Source organism: Ambystoma mexicanum, chromosome 13 (genome assembly GCF_040938575.1).
Source record: "Ambystoma mexicanum isolate Mex_15411 chromosome 13, UKY_AmexF1_1, whole genome shotgun sequence".
In the NCBI taxonomy this organism is placed as follows: Eukaryota; Metazoa; Chordata; class Amphibia; order Caudata; family Ambystomatidae; genus Ambystoma; species Ambystoma mexicanum.
The window spans coordinates 92,996,139-93,012,604 of NC_090938.1; positions in this window are offsets into that span (position 1 = coordinate 92,996,139).

Consider the following 16,466-nt stretch of genomic DNA (forward strand, 5'->3'; position numbering starts at 1 on the left):
GGGGGGGGCGGCCCAGAACCCGAAACCATTTCCAGTTGCCAGCTTTTTCTTTCAGATTCCCCAGGCTCTCCACAGAATTCTGCCCAAATCTCTTTGCTAGCAATGTCCAAAACCAGAAAATTAGCCCACCAGTTGTCCAAAAATGTGCATTATCTGTGCCCCCTTGAGGAGAAGGAGGGAAGATACTATGCCCCGGTACAAGTACAGGGGCAGGGTACAATTTTGGCACTGGTGGAAACTGGATCCCTAGCTACCCTTCTGTCCAAAAGGGCCTTTGATGAACTAAATGCAGGAAGGGGGGGAGAATTACTGTATTCCTCTCAACTCTCTTCCTGGACAACTGCAGAACTTTGACGGGAAGGAAATTCCTGTCGAGGGGACTGCAGATTTGGACATCAAAATTGGGTGACACACGGTGAAACACCCGGTCATAGTAGTGACTCCAGAGGGCACCCCTTGTTTACTAGGGAATGACCTCCTGAGAAGGTTGTCACCCCTAATAGATTGCGTAAACAAGGTCCTCTGGACCCAGACTAGCCGGCCAATAAAATTAAAACAGAGTGTCAACCATGTTAGTTCAAATGGCACCTGCCACATGGTTGAACAAAAATCTGACCAAGTAGAATTTCACTTCCAGAACAACCAAATTCCAGACGTGACAGTAATAGCAGTAGGACAACAGACTGGTGTTGGGGGGTCCTCTAGTATTTCTGAAAATCAACCTTTCTTCCAGTTTAAGGTGGTATTCCACACTGGAAAGAAACACTCTGAAATTCTTTACCAATCCACAATCAGACACTCCCACTCCTATAGTCCAGAAAGATGTGAAATCAGCTCAGAGCCTGGCTGATATTCACCAAATTGGAGAGCAGTTGTTCATCCCTGTCAGTTAAATGATGGGAAGGACTCTGTTCTCGCTCAAGTGTGTGTGAACAACGGTAAGAGCTTCATCAGCGAAGCCATGTTCTGCCAACTCCCAAAAGATCCAGCCATTCCCACATTCAAACTGATAGACAAATGGGAAGTGGACCTGGAAGCATCTAATTCCAAACATCTCCTGCCAAGCAGGTGTATGCTCAAAATCTCCATTGGCAACAAGAGCATAGTCCATAATTGTTGGGTCGTGCGAGACGTCACTGCCGCCTTTTACTTAGGCAGTGACATTCTCAATTGCTTTGCCATTAGTTTGGACCTAATAAACTTCAAAGCTTGGTCCCGATTAGCGGATAATCCCATGGGCTTTGATGATCAAGAAAAAGCATTTAGGTCAGCTCAATTGCTACCTTATGCAGTTGAAATTCAGCTTAAAGAGGAAGTCACCATCCCAGAAAGGACCCGACAATTCTCCCTGGAAGTGAAAGTTAAAAGAGGACAAAAATTGAAAAACCATGATGCGTATATTCATCTAAATGCTTCTCTCCAACAACAAGGGTTGGGGTAAACCCAACACCATTAGTCAACATAGAACATGACACCATTCCAATAGAGGTGGATAACAGTGACTTACAGCGTATTACTCTAGCTGCAGGCACCATCATTGGAATGGCGGTTGATGACTGACATTTCTCCATTGATTTAGGAAATGAACTGTTAGGACAAATCCCCAAGGACTGTTTTGACAGTGACAGTAATGACAATACAACACCATACAGGATTTTCACCCGGCATGGGGGGAACTTCCTGGTGTACACGTCTTGCCCTTATGGTAAGGAAGATGTGACTTGTGAATTCAGGAGGGATGAGGTGATTTTCCAGGTCCATGAGGGCTACCTTTCCCACCTTAAGCCTCCAGTCCAAATCAGCAGGCTGACCAGGGACTTCTCCACCCAGCTGGAGGAGGCCTCTGAGATAGCCAAACCAGAAGTCTTTCCAGGCTTCAGGCAGATGGTAGAAGAGAGAGTCAACCTAGCTGATTCCTAGCGTGACTCTGGAACAGAAGCAAAAGTTGAAACAATTTTTCTTGGATTTCCAAGATCTCTTTGCGGTAGACTCATATGACTGTGGTCGCGCCGACATCCACACAACAACAATTCCCACGGACCCTGGCATGACTCCAGTGTTTGTGAAGCAATATCGCTTGCCTCTCGCATCCATGGAGTCCCTTAGTGAAATAATTAAGAACCTTGAGTCCCGGGGAATAATCTGTCCAGTCCACAGCACTTTCAATAATCAGGTGCTGGGAATATTGAAGCCAAACGGCCAGTGGAGACTCTGCGCCGACCTTAGGGAGCTCAACAAACGGGTCCATACTTCCCGTTGGCCTCTGCCCTACATTGACCAAGGGCTGGCCCAGATTCAGGGGTCACAGGTATTCACAGAAATAGACCTGACCAATGGATACTGGACCGTGTCTGTCAATAGGTAGGACCAATACAAACTGGCTTTTACCTTTGGGGGCCAGCAGTACACATGGACCCGGACTCCCTTCGGATACCTCAACTCAGGCAATTAATTCAACATTTTCCTACATAAGGCCATGCCCGACCTGGGTACGAGGGGTAACCTGGCTTATGTAGATGATGTCCTCATCAAAAGTTCATCTGTGGAGGAACACGTAGCGGAGATCCGTTATATTCTGACGCAGTTGAGGGCCGCCGGAGCAAAACTTTCCTTTCAGAAGGCACAATGGTGTAGAACCCGTGTTAATTTCTTAAGGCATGAGATTACTCCTCAGGGTCTCTGTCCCCAAGAAAAGGAAGTGGAAGCACTTCAGAAACTGAAGGATCCCACAACTCTGCGGGAAATAAGGAGCCTCATTGGATTGACTAATTACAGCAGAAAGTTCATTGAAGGCTACGCAGAGATCACTAGACCCCTGATTAATCTCTTGAAGGGGGGGTCAAGTGGGAATGGGGTCCAGAACAATCCGAGGCAGTAATACAACTCAAGAGAAGCCTCTCATAAGCGCCTTGCCTAGCTTACCCTGTCAGAAACAAGGAGTTCTTCCTGGAGACAGGGTTCTCTAATACGTGCTTGACGGCAGTATTATACCAAAAGCATGGCAAGGTCAATAAAGTAATCTCCTATGCGAGCAAAACTTTATCCTCTGTGGAGGAAAAATTCAATAATTGTGAGAAGGCACTCCTGGCAACGGTGTGGGCATTGAAGAATTACTGCCCGTTCATCCAGGGGGAACACATCATAGTGGAGACTCCACACCAGCCTCTGCAATATCTCCAAAGTGACAGAAACCGGGCCGGAAATGTGAGTAATTCCCGAATTACTTCCTGGATTCTGTCAATGCAAGGCTTTCCTGTAGAGGTCAGGTATGGCCAAAACAAGAAGAGTCCCATCGCGCAAGGTCTGGCTGACTTGCATGATTGTGCCAGAGAAAACTGTCTCGAGGACGAAAGTCTAAAAATCAAGGACAACATGGAGGCATACCTTAATTCCCCACACAAAGTCTTTGAAGAAGACAAGTGTGAGGGAATGCCCACTGTCTATGTGGATGGATGCTCTTACCATGTTGACAACAACGGGGAAAAAGAACTTGTGGCCGGCGTAGGGAACGCATCGGTGAATGAGTCCCCAGAACCCTCCGCTGGATACAAAATTGGTCCCCGACGTAGTCAGGTGGCAGAATTGCTGGCTGTGCATCAAGCCATCCTCACTGCTGTCCAACATCAACTCCACGAACTGGTCATAATCACAGATTCGGATTATGTACGGAACGGGTTCGTGGAGCACCTGGTTAATTGGAAAACCAGAGGCATGTTATGTGCTAATAACAAACCCTTGAAACATGGGAAGTTAATCCAAAATATTGATGATCTGGTCACATCGAATGGGATGACCATCTACTGGAAAAAGATCAAGGGTCATTCCAAAGTAGAGGGACCAGACAAAACTGGAAATGACTTAGCTGATCAGCTGGCCAAAACCGGGGCCATCCAAGGGGATCTAATAGAGATTGAGTCCCTGTTGGGGGAAATCCAGGTCACTGCTATCACTAGGTCCCAGACAAACACTCACAGTGATCTTTCAACTGCACAATGGAGTAAGGAGACCCCTGATGCTGATTTGATTACAGCTCAGAAAGGGGATCCAATAATTGGTAAGTTTTACCAACACATTGAAGACCCTGAGAACTTTCCCCTGATGGATACCGATTACATTGGCAAAGAGGACCTAAGAGTGTTGATAAAATGTCCAAAAAGGTTCCGAATCCAAGACGGTTTGTTGGTAAGGAAATCACAAGCTGGCCATGATCAGTGGGTGGTCCCTACCTCATTCCGAAGCCTGATGTTAAGTCACACCCATGAAGCGGCCACCGCCGGCCATAGGGGGTTTCACACAACACAGGAAATCTTAAGAGAGGTTGCATACTGGACACACATGGGGCAGGACCTCGACCAATACTTGAAGGGGTGTCTGGTGTGTGCACAATTTCAGCCAACATCCCTCACACACCGGGTACCGCTCCAAAAGGGGGGGATGACACTGCCATGGTCAAATTTGCAAATCGACTTCGTAGGCCCTGTAATTCGCTCATCTAGAGGAAACAAGTACATGTTGACCGTCATATGCTTGTTTACCAAGTGGGTGGAATGTCTCTTGGCCCCAAATTGCAAGGCAGAAACAGCAGCTGCCCTGATGATTAACCACATCTTTTCCCGCTTTGGTCTACCTCAAAGGATTGAGTCAGACAGAGGTAGCCATTTCACCAGCGAGGTAATGACAAAGATGTGGGAGATACTGGGGGTTAAAAGGTAGCTACACATTGCTTACAGGCCAGCTTCTTCTGGAGCAGTAGAGAGATACAACCGAACCATTGTGAGCATCTTAAAAAAGTTTGTGGCAGATTCTGGGCCAAGTTGGGACATCCGATTACCTCTGGTCCTAATGGCCATCAGATCTACCCCTTCATCTGCAACTAAAATGTCACCATTTGAGTTGATGACCGGACGCAAGATGGTGCTTCCCCAGCATTTGCTCTACAGGACCCAAGAGCAGAAACTGATAAATGCCTCCACAACTCATGAGTATGTGCAGAATTTAAGGAAACACCTTCAGCATGCTTTTGCCTATGCTCAGCGGAATCTAGAAAGATCAGCTGACAGCATGAAATCCCACTACGACCTGAAGACCACCAGGAAGGAATATACTGTGGGAGATCGGGTCTATCTATACAATTTCCAAAGAAACCAGGCCAAACAGCGAAAATGTGTGCCTACGTGGAAGGGACCGTTTGAAATTATAGACAAAATCTCCCCTGTAGCTTGTAAAATCTGCATCCCCAAAGGTAGTCTGGTGGAAGGGGAAGACAAGTGAGTCCATATTAATCAGCTAAAGTGTTGCCATCCCAGGCACACTCTGCAACAACTGGAGGAATCCTCTGGAATCCCATATGGGACGCTCCAGATTAATCCAGTTCCAACCTAAATTATCCCATGTAGATAGTCTCTAAAATATTATGATTCTTGTAAAAATATTTCCTGTTATATCTTGTTTTTAAAACAAGACTGAAAAATGTAACCAAATGTATTAATAGTGGTGGAAAAAGGTCTAGGAATGTGTATTGCCGCTTTGCTTTGTCGTCCTAGGAGAAAGAAAACCCAGAGACTGACCACAGAAGGCGACCTGGGGACCGCGAGCGGAGATCCGAGGGGCCCGGGGTACCACCCAATCCTCCCATCAGGACCAGCAAGGAGAACTGATTGATCGACTGGAGGGAAGAAAAGATGCTGAACTGTGCCATCTACGGAATTGGAAGAAGATGAGGCGAACATCCCAGATCTTGCGAGTTCCATCAGTGAAAGATCAGAAAGGCCATCGCAAGAGGGGGGGCTTGAGGGATGTTTTTACCCATGCATCCAAGCCCTACCATAAAACTGTGCATTACTGGCATTGAAAACATCATGATGGCCAGAACTCCTCAGAGAGTGCACAGGGAAAAACATGAAGAATAGGCTGCCACCCATTTTTGCCTATGTTGTGAGCACAGGAGGGCACTGCCTAAAACCACCATTGGGCTACACACACAGTAGCCTGAAACCATTGGGAATGGCAATGCTGATTGCCAAAAGCAACCCAGAACTGTGGGGAATTAATTTCTTAATGTCAAAAATGGATGCAATACTGGTGCTCACCCCTATCAGAAAGCCGGCGTTTTAAAACCACCAGACTTTTGTGTAAAACTGAACAAATGAACCCAAACCAGGCCAAGGAAAGACTTGCTAAGAGGTGGATACAATGTAAAACCATATTCTGAAATGACTTGAAGGAAGTAATTATTTAATGTATATATAAAAAAATAGCTGGGGATGTCAGCAGCTTAAGTGAATTTGGGTTTAAAGCCACTAAAATCGAAATGTTTAGAATAAATGAGTGACCTACTTGTGAGTGTCACATAGGTTGCAATTGTTTAAATGTCATAGTTTTGAACTTAGAATCAGCATTCTAGCTGCATGTGCAAAAATTGTAAGTTGGATTTGAATGTAGAAAAAGGGAACGAAAGGTACATTTCGCTGAATTCTGCCTGACAACTACCCCCGACAGGAGTTGAACTGGCTCAACAACTCTTCCCAGGCCTGGCTGCATTCTGCTGCCCCTGCCAAAAGGAGATGACACCTCTCTGATTGGATTAGGGGAGGAGCACCTGGGAACTACAGGAAACTAAACAAAGCAATGTTATATTGGGGGGGTCGTAAAATGGCTTCCTCTTGGGAGAAACTGGGAGGGGCAGTGCCTGTGAGAGGAAGCTGAGCTTGGGGGAAATGGATAAACCAGAAATTCCACCATGTGCTTTGGAAAACCACACCCCTTTGGGGCCAGAGCATGATTTTAAAAAGATGGATAATTCATAGTGCGGACTTGTAAAAATTATATAAATAACATCATCATGCTTGTGATTTTTCTGTGCACATTTTAAGAGGTGTTAGGACCCTGTGGTATGTTCTTGGGGATAGTAGCGGAAAAAAGGTTGTTACTCCAAATGTATGCATGTTAAAAATCTGACACTTTATCATCTGAAACCCATATCCCTGGTGCACATTTGTGTAAAATCTGGAAAGGTTTAGAGGTTGTTATCTGGATGAAAAGGGGAGAATTCTGTCATAAGTGGACACAACATTGTACAAAGACAGGGATCGGATGATTTGGTGCTACAGAACATATGTTAACTGGACCTATAATATTAGAAAAATGGTACATTGATAAATATGTATTTGGATCAGAAATAGATTTGTGTGCAATTTGACAAGGGGAGGTTCCTCTGACCATAAAACCTACAGCATCACTCTGACACTCCATTTCTTTCCCCCAATCAAGTGAGAGAGGAAAGCTTGGCCAATGATAAGTGAGAGGGGCAGGCTTAGCTAGGCCCAGGCACACACCCATTTTCAAAACACATAAAAAGGAACATTGAAACCCAGGTACAGAGATTCACTTTCCTCTTTCTTGTGGGACGCTTTGCCGGGAGACTTCAGACTTCACATCCAGAGATCCAGACTTCAAATCCATCAATCACCAGAGACCAGAAATTAACTCCAGAATTTGTAGCAGAGAGGCCTGAATCCACAAGCTGACTCCTCTTCAGCAGGCCTCAAAACCAACCAAACTATTCAACAGCCGGGCGAGCTGTTTGAATTCTTTGCCAAGAACTTTTGCAAGAACCTATAGCAGTATCCAGAAAGCAGTGCTGTATCCGGAACCACTAGCAGAACCGATAACAGAACCAAAGACCCAGAGACCAGATTGCTGTGAAGAACCACTACCAGAAGTCCAGCCAATCCTGACCCGATCGGTGACGAAGTCGCATTCCTGTCCAAAGTCTAGTGTGAGTACCCAGCTAGCACTGTGCCAAAACCAATCTCTTAGTATAAAATAATCTAATTTAAACTATATTAGCCTATTAGAACTGCCTCTTTGAATCGTGTCATTCTGTCATCTTTAAAACTGAAAACTGTCATCTGTCATTCTAAGCTTTAAAATTTCAAATCCGAAAAACTACATTTACTAAATCGGCCGAATCTCCGGAACCGTTTGTGCTAGGAGCGAGTTTTAACTGTCATCTTCAAGCTAAGATTTTAAGCTTTCCAACGCGCCTAGAGCCTAGATGTCCTACTCCTTATAGTGCCTCGTAATTGCACTCGACGCATGTGACTAAATTTGCAGCGATTTGTTATTTTGCTTAATTTCAGCCACGTGTAAAAATATTTGTCCTTGCTTTCCTTGCTGAAATTCGTGTGCAACCTGACAATCATTAATAGAGCATTGCTAAAGTGATCCCGAATTAATTTAAGTATCTCTCATTCGCCCTGAACCTCCTATAGGGAATTAAAAGCCTTGTTGGCATATTTCTCACTTAATTGCAATCACATCAAATTATCTTGCCTGTGTTTAATACTCCTACCTGTTTTCATCTAAGCTTGCTAGGGGGGAACTGAATTATATTTGGTTGCATTCCTGAGAATTGTGTGCTCTCCTTTTCATCTCCTTACATTGCATAGGGGGGGAGTGAATTGTTCAAGAAAAAGTGATCATATTATCTTTTGGTTGAAATCATATCAAGGTTATTTCTGTGTTGCATTCTGTCTCACCTTGCCTTTCCTTGAACCATATAAAGCATTCTCTGCCACCTTATTCTTCTGTTCCTATTTATAAGTAACCAAATACTGTGCTACTGTAGGATTACCTATTGCTGATTACTGCTCATATTGACAAGTGTGCTATCAAACATTAATTTATTATAAAAGTGTGATATATATCTATATTGTTCAATTTTCAAATAAACCTTTTAAATTTGCAAAACAAACCTACTTCTTGGCTCAGCGGGGTCGGGGGGATTCTGACAGAGGGGTGTTATATAAGGGTTGTCATCCAGAGTAAATGAACTGGACATAAGAATACATCAATAAGGGCTTCCATCAGCATCCCAGACTAGGCATTGACTTGGCTGTAGTGTTGAATTGAAGTTGCTTACACACTTTAGGCATGCCCTGTCATAACCATGGGTTTTGCTTTAGGCATGCCCTGTCATCACCATGGGTTATGTTTTATGCGTGCCATGTATAAGCATGAACCATGTTTTAGGTATGCCCTGTCGTAAGCATGGTTTATGCATTAGGCATCCCCTGCCATAACCATAAGATATGCATTGGGCTTGCCCTGTCATAACAATGCCCTGTCATAAGCATGGGTTATGCTTTAGGCATGCCCTGTCATAATCATGTGTTTTGCTTTAGGCAAGCCCTGTCATAACCATGGGTTATGCTTTCGACATACCCTTTCATAACCATTGGTTAAGCTTTGGGCATGCCCTTTCATAATCATGGGTATGCATTAGACATTTTCCATCACAACTATGGGTTATGCATTAGGCAGGCCCTGTCATAGCCATGGTTTATGCTTTAGGCATGCTCTGTCATACCCATGGTTTATGCTTTAGGCATGCTCTGTCATAGCCATGAGTTTTTTTTTAGGAATGTCCTGTCATAACTATGGGTTATGTTTTAGGCACGCCCTGTCATAGCCATGGTTTATGCATTATTTATTTATTAATTTTATTGTATTTATTGGGTATTTATAATGACGCTATAGAGCAAAAGGTTTTTCAAGGTGTTCAAGGCGCAACAAGACAAGGAGCAGGGGGGAGGGGGGAACAGGAATGAAGAAAAACAAAAACTGTCCTACTGGGCCTGGTGTCATTCCAATCGTTAGTCATGTTCCGTCATAAGCATGGGTTATGTTTTAGGCATGCTCTGTCATAACCATGGGGTTTGCTTTAGGCTCCCCTGTCATAAGCATAGGTTATGCTTCAGGCATGCCATGTTATAAGCATGGGTTATGTTTTAGGCATGCTCTGTCATAACCATGTGTTATGCTTTAGGCTCCCCTGTCATAACCATGGTGTTTGCTTTAGGCATGCCCTGTCATAACCATGGGGTTTGCTTTAGGCATGCGCTGTCATACCCATGGGTTAATGCACGCTCTATCAAAGCCACTCAAATGCATTGCGCGTGCACAGTCGTGAGTTGGCCTGCTCTCTCCAAACAATAGAAAGCAATGGCCACGCTCTGTTCAGAACATACAGCTGCAGCGAGAATGCTCTCCCAAAACCAATGTGCTACACCTGTCATGCGGATCACTGATTAAAATAAATGCTATTTCTGCAGGGTGATGAATTGGACCACAGGTGCACACGTGTCCAAGCCCCAGACCCCTAATCCTGATTCCAGTTCCTAACTCCGCCTCAGAACCACGGCCATGCCAAAGTCTGCAAACATGTGAAATCCTCACGCACACATAAGATCATGCACTGTCTGCACACACAGGCCCACGGTGCGTCTCTTTTTTCGTAGAATGCACGCGTGTTTGCTGCTGTTTGGTTTATTAAAGATAAACAATGCGTAACCGTGCTGCGGGTCCCCGTGATGTGCCTGCGTCTTTCCCGCCCCACCCCCTTTCATCTCTCCCTGCAACCCCCAAGCCCCCCCCCCGTGAATTGAAAATGAGCCCAGAAGGCGATCATCCACATTTGAAATTCATGATATACAGCCTGATTCATGCTATTATTTGCGTGAAAAACGCAGATTTGCGCGCCTTTCTGCCCGAAAATCCCGGTTTAAAGTATGGGGATTTTCGGGCAGAAAGGCACGCAAATCTGCGTTTTTCACCCAAATAATTCCATGAATCAGGCAGTTCATTTGTTGTGGAAGAAGAATTATTGTGGTATGGGCACATGTGCCCTCGTGGCCTTTCCAAGTAACTTATTGATTTGGCAGCTCAGCCAATCAATCAATATCCAATTGCATTTTGCGGAAGGCACGATACTGTGAAAATAATTGGGCTCCCATGGGTTCTATTGAAACGCTGTCTTCGATTCGGAATTTTGATAAATAAATATATTTTCAAAAGAAAGGGGCCCCACAACTCTGCCAGCAGCGGCGCTACACCCCAGCCTAAAGATGGAAAAAGCTCCCAAAAACATGGCGAAGCTACACAAATAAACATTCGTGTAATCAGAACAGTTACACAATAACTATAGATAACCACTGGCAGCACATATGCACCCTAAGCACCAAATATGTTGGCGTGTTATTAATCACGCCCAAATAGATTTAATAGATTCGACTTAAGACAGTTTCCTTGAAACGCTTGGTTTCGGCGGTTGCGCCTGCACCATTCTCATTGGTCATCGTCATGATGTGATCTTCATTAAGACTGTGGTCGATCCCTACACATGTCTTTCTTATTGTTTATTAAATGGATTCCCACACATTCGTCTTCCCTCTTAATTCCTTGCCCTTGGTGCAGACTTGCTGGTGCAGGGCTCTGGGGGTTCCTGTTTCTGGAGTAGTTTCTCCCTTTGGAGCCTTTCCATCTGGTTGAAGACTTGATTCAGGCTTCACAGACTTTGCCATATGACTCTGGCCAAAAACGATGCTAATGCACGCCATTAACGGCGCATTACCGCAGCACCGAACTATGGGTTTGGAGGTAAATTGGCAGTAATTCCTCTGCCTTACCATCCCAAAACTGCCAAAGCGACGGAATTACCAACGGCAGAATTAGCGCCAGCGGTAATTCGGCTGAAACCCCTGTGGAGTCCTGTGAACTTCGAAACATGGAGACTAACAGCACCTGCCACCATCTGGCAGTACATCCAAGTGACAGTAAAGGTAAATCCATTTGGTGGTATTTCAGGGGATTTACCACCAAAATACCACCAAACTTGTAATGAGGTTTACATATGATTATGGGCATCACAACTTGCTTTTATTTCCTTTTTATGTCCTTTTTTTCATGTGTAAGCTGTGATTTATGTAATGCTTTCCAGAGTTCAAGTGTTTCTGCATCTCTCAAACCCCTGAAAATGATGTTTCCCGGCCGTCTTTGCTCCCATGAACTCCAAAGTTCCAGCAGCTCTCCACTTCAGGCCCTTGTCCTCCTCACAGATGTAGTCACCATCCACTTCTATGGTTCTCTCAGTTTGTCCTCAGTCCTAGGTCAAAGCCTTGCCATGACATGGGGCATCTTAAGGTTTCCTTATGCCTCTGGCTCACAGTGATATCACTTCTCGGATCCGCTCAGTTTTTCCCATCCCTATGGTTCAGGGACTCCTCACGTCTCATGTTCTGTCAGGGTTGCCTCGCCCCTCAGTATCAGTATCTCGTCACCCTCTTAGGTTGATCAAGTTTCAACACCGCTTAGTAACGGATGCTGTCAAGGATTTGTCATCCATAGACTCAGGGTTCAGCACCTCTTGACTCTATGACTCCTAGTACTTCACCAGCCTACAGATTGAGTGTTCAGCACCTCTTGTATCTGTGTGACTGAGGGTTCAGCACCTCTTGTATCTGGGTGTCTGAGGGTTCAGCACCTCTTGTATCTGGGTGACTGAGAGTCCAGCACCTCTTCGCTCTGGGTGACTGAGGGTTCAGCACCTCTTGTATCTTGGTGACTGAGGGTTCAGCACCTCTTGTATCTGGGTGACTTAGGGTCCAGCACCTCTTGGCTCAGTGTGACTGAGGGTTCAGCACCTCTTGTCTCTGGGTGACTGAGGGTTCAGCACCTATTGTATGTGTGTGACTGAGGGTCCAGCATCTCTTGTATCTGTGTGACTGAGGGTTCAGCACCTCTTGTATCTGGGTGACTGAGGGTCCAGCACCTCTTGGCTCAGTGTGACTGAGGGTTCAGCACCTCTTGTCTCTGGGTGACTGAGGGTTCAGCACCTCTTGTATGTGTGTGACTGAGGGTCCAGCATCTCTTGTATCTGTGTGACTGAGGGTTCAGCACCTCTTGTATCTGGGTGACTGAGGGTTCAGCACCTCTTGTATCTGGGTGACTGATGGTCCAGCACCTCTTGGCTCTGGGTGACTGAGGGTCCAGCACCTCTTGTATCTGGGTGACTGAGGGTCCAGCACCTCTTGTATCTGGGTGACTGAGGGTTCAGCACCTCTTGTATCTGGGTGACTGAGGGTCCAGCACCTCTTGTCTCTGGGTGACTGAGGGTCCAGCACTTCTTGTATCTGTGTGACTTAGGGTTCAGCAACTCTTGTATCTGGGTGACTGAGGGTCCGCACCTCTTGGCTCTGGGTGACTGAGGGTTCAGCACCTCTTGTATCTGGGTGACTGAGGTTCGGCACCTCTTGTATCTGGGTGAATGAGGGTTCAGCACCTCTTGTATCTGGGTGACTGAGGGTTCAGCACCTCTTGTATCTGAGTGACTGTGGGTTCAGCACCTCTTGTATCTGGGTGACTGAGGGTTCAGCACCTCTTGTATCTGGGTGACTGAGGGTCCAGCACCTCTTGTCTCTGGGTGACTGAGGGTTCAGCACCTCTTGTATCTGTGTGACTGAGGGTTCAGCACCTCTTGTATCTGGGTGACTGAGGGTCCAGCACCTCTTGGCTCTGGGTGACTGAGGGTTCAGCACCTCTTGTATCTGGGTGACTGAGGGTCCAGCACCTCTTGTATCTGGGTGACTGTGGGTTCAGCACCTCTTGTATCTGGGTGACTGAGGGTCCAGCACCTCTTGGCTCTGGGTTACTGAGGGTTCAGCACCTCTTGTATCTGGGTGACCGAGGGTTCAGCACCTCTTGTCTCTGGGTGACTGAGGGTTCAGCACCTTGTGTATCTGGGTGACAGAGGGTTCAGCACCTCTTGTCTCCTGGTGACTGAGTGTTCAGCAGCTCTTGTCTCTGGGTGACTGAGGGTTCAGCACCTCTTGTATCTGGGTGACTGAGGGTCCAGCACCTCTTGGCTCTGGGTGACCGAGGGTTCAGCACCTCTTGTATCTGGGTGACCGAGGGTTCAGCACCTCTTGTCTCCTGGTGACTGAGTGTTCAGCAGCTCTTGTCTCTGGGTGACTGAGGGTTCAGCACCTCTTGTATCTGGGTGACTGAGGGTCCAGCACCTCTTGGCTCCAGGTGACCGAGGGTTCAGCACTTCTTGGCTCTGGTTAACTGAGGGTTCAGCACCTCTTGGCTCTGGGTGACTGAGGGTTCAGCACCTCTTGTATCTGGGTGACTGAGGGTTCAGCACTTCTTGTCTCTGGGTGACTGAGTGTGCAGCAGCTCTTGTCTCTGGGTGACTGAGGGTTCAGCACCTCTTGGCTCTGTGTGGCTGACGGTTCAGCACCTCTTGTATCTGTGTGACTGAGGATTCAGCACCTCTTGTCTCTGGGTGACTGAGGGTCCAGCACTTCTTGTATCTGTGTGACTTAGGGTTCAGCAACTCTTGTATCTGGGTGACTGAGGGTCCAGCACCTCTTGGCTCTGGGTGACTGAGGGTTCAGCACCTCTTGTATCTGGGTGACTGAGGGTTCAGCACCTCTTGTCTCTGGGTGACTGAGGGTCCAGCACTTCTTGTATCTGTGTGACTTAGGGTTCAGCAACTCTTGTATCTGGGTGACTGAGGGTCCAGCACCTCTTGGCTCTGGGTGACTGAGGGTTCAGCACCTCTTGTATCTGGGTGACTGATGGTCCAGCACCTCTTGTATCTGGGTGAATGAGGGTCCAGCACCTCTTGTATCTGGGTGACTGAGGGTTCAGCACCTCTTGTCTCTGGGTGACTGAGGGTCCAGCACTTCTTGTATCTGTGTGACTTAGGGTTCAGCAACTCTTGTATCTGGGTGACTGAGGGTCCAGCACCTCTTGGCTCTGGGTGACTGAGGGTTCAGCACCTCTTGTATCTGGGTGACTGATGGTCCAGCACCTCTTGTATCTGGGTGAATGAGGGTCCAGCACCTCTTGTATCTGGGTGACTGAGGGTTCAGCACCTCTTGTATCTGGGTGACTGAGGGTTCAGCACCTCTTATATCTGGGTGACTGAGGGTTCAGCACCTCTTGTATCTGGGTGACTGAGGGTCCAGCACCTCTTGTCTCTGGGTGACTGAGGGTTCAGCACCTCTTGTATCTGTGTGACTGAGGGTCCAGCACCTCTTGTATCTGGGTGACTGAGGGTCCAGCACCTCTTGGCTCTGGGTGACTGAGGGTTCAGCACCTCTTGTATCTGGGTGACTGAGGGTCCAGCACCTCTTGTATCTGGGTGACTGAGGGTTCAGCACCTCTTGTATCTGGGTGACTGAGAGTCCAGCACCTCTTGGCTCTGGGTGACTGAGGGTTCAGCACCTCTTGTATCTGGGTGACCGAGGGTTCAGCACCTCTTGTCTCCTGGTGACTGAGTGTTCAGCAGCTCTTGTCTCTGGGTGACCGAGGGTTCAGCACCTCTTGTATCTGGGTGACTGAGGGTCCAGCACCTCTTGGCTCTGGGTGACCAAGGGTTCAGCACCTCTTGTATCTGGGTGACCGAGGGTTCAGCACTTCTTGTCTCCTGGTGACTGAGTGTTCAGCAGCTCTTGTCTCTGGGTGACTGAGGGTTCAGCACCTCTTGTATCCGGGTGACTGAGGGTCCAGCACCTCTTGGCTCTGGGTGACCGAGGGTTCAGCACCTTTTGGCTCTGGGTGACTGACGGTTCAGCACCTCTTGTATCTGGGTGACTGAGGGTTCGGCACCTCTTGTATCTGTGTGACTGAGGGTTCAGCACCTCTTGTATCTGGGTGACTGAGGGTCCAGCACCTCTTGGCTCAGTGTGACTGAGGGTTCAGCACCTCTTGTCTCTGGGTGACTGAGGGTTCAGCACCTCTTGTATGTGTGTGACTGAGGGTCCAGCATCTCTTGTATCTGTGTGACTGAGGGTTCAGCACCTCTTGTATCTGGGTGACTGAGGGTTCAGCACCTCTTGTATCTGGGTGACTGATGGTCCAGCACCTCTTGGCTCTGGGTGACTGAGGGTCCAGCACCTCTTGTATCTGGGTGACTGAGGGTCCAGCACCTCTTGTATCTGGGTGACTGAGGGTTCAGCACCTCTTGTATCTGGGTGACTGAGGGTCCAGCACCTCTTGTCTCTGGGTGACTGAGGGTCCAGCACTTCTTGTATCTGTGTGACTTAGGGTTCAGCAACTCTTGTATCTGGGTGACTGAGGGTCCGCACCTCTTGGCTCTGGGTGACTGAGGGTTCAGCACCTCTTGTATCTGGGTGACTGAGGTTCGGCACCTCTTGTATCTGGGTGAATGAGGGTTCAGCACCTCTTGTATCTGGGTGACTGAGGGTTCAGCACCTCTTGTATCTGAGTGACTGTGGGTTCAGCACCTCTTGTATCTGGGTGACTGAGGGTTCAGCACCTCTTGTATCTGGGTGACTGAGGGTCCAGCACCTCTTGTCTCTGGGTGACTGAGGGTTCAGCACCTCTTGTATCTGTGTGACTGAGGGTTCAGCACCTCTTGTATCTGGGTGACTGAGGGTCCAGCACCTCTTGGCTCTGGGTGACTGAGGGTTCAGCACCTCTTGTATCTGGGTGACTGAGGGTCCAGCACCTCTTGTATCTGGGTGACTGTGGGTTCAGCACCTCTTGTATCTGGGTGACTGAGGGTCCAGCACCTCTTGGCTCTGGGTTACTGAGGGTTCAGCACCTCTTGTATCTGGGTGACCGAGGGTTCAGCACCTCTTGTCTCTGGGTGACTG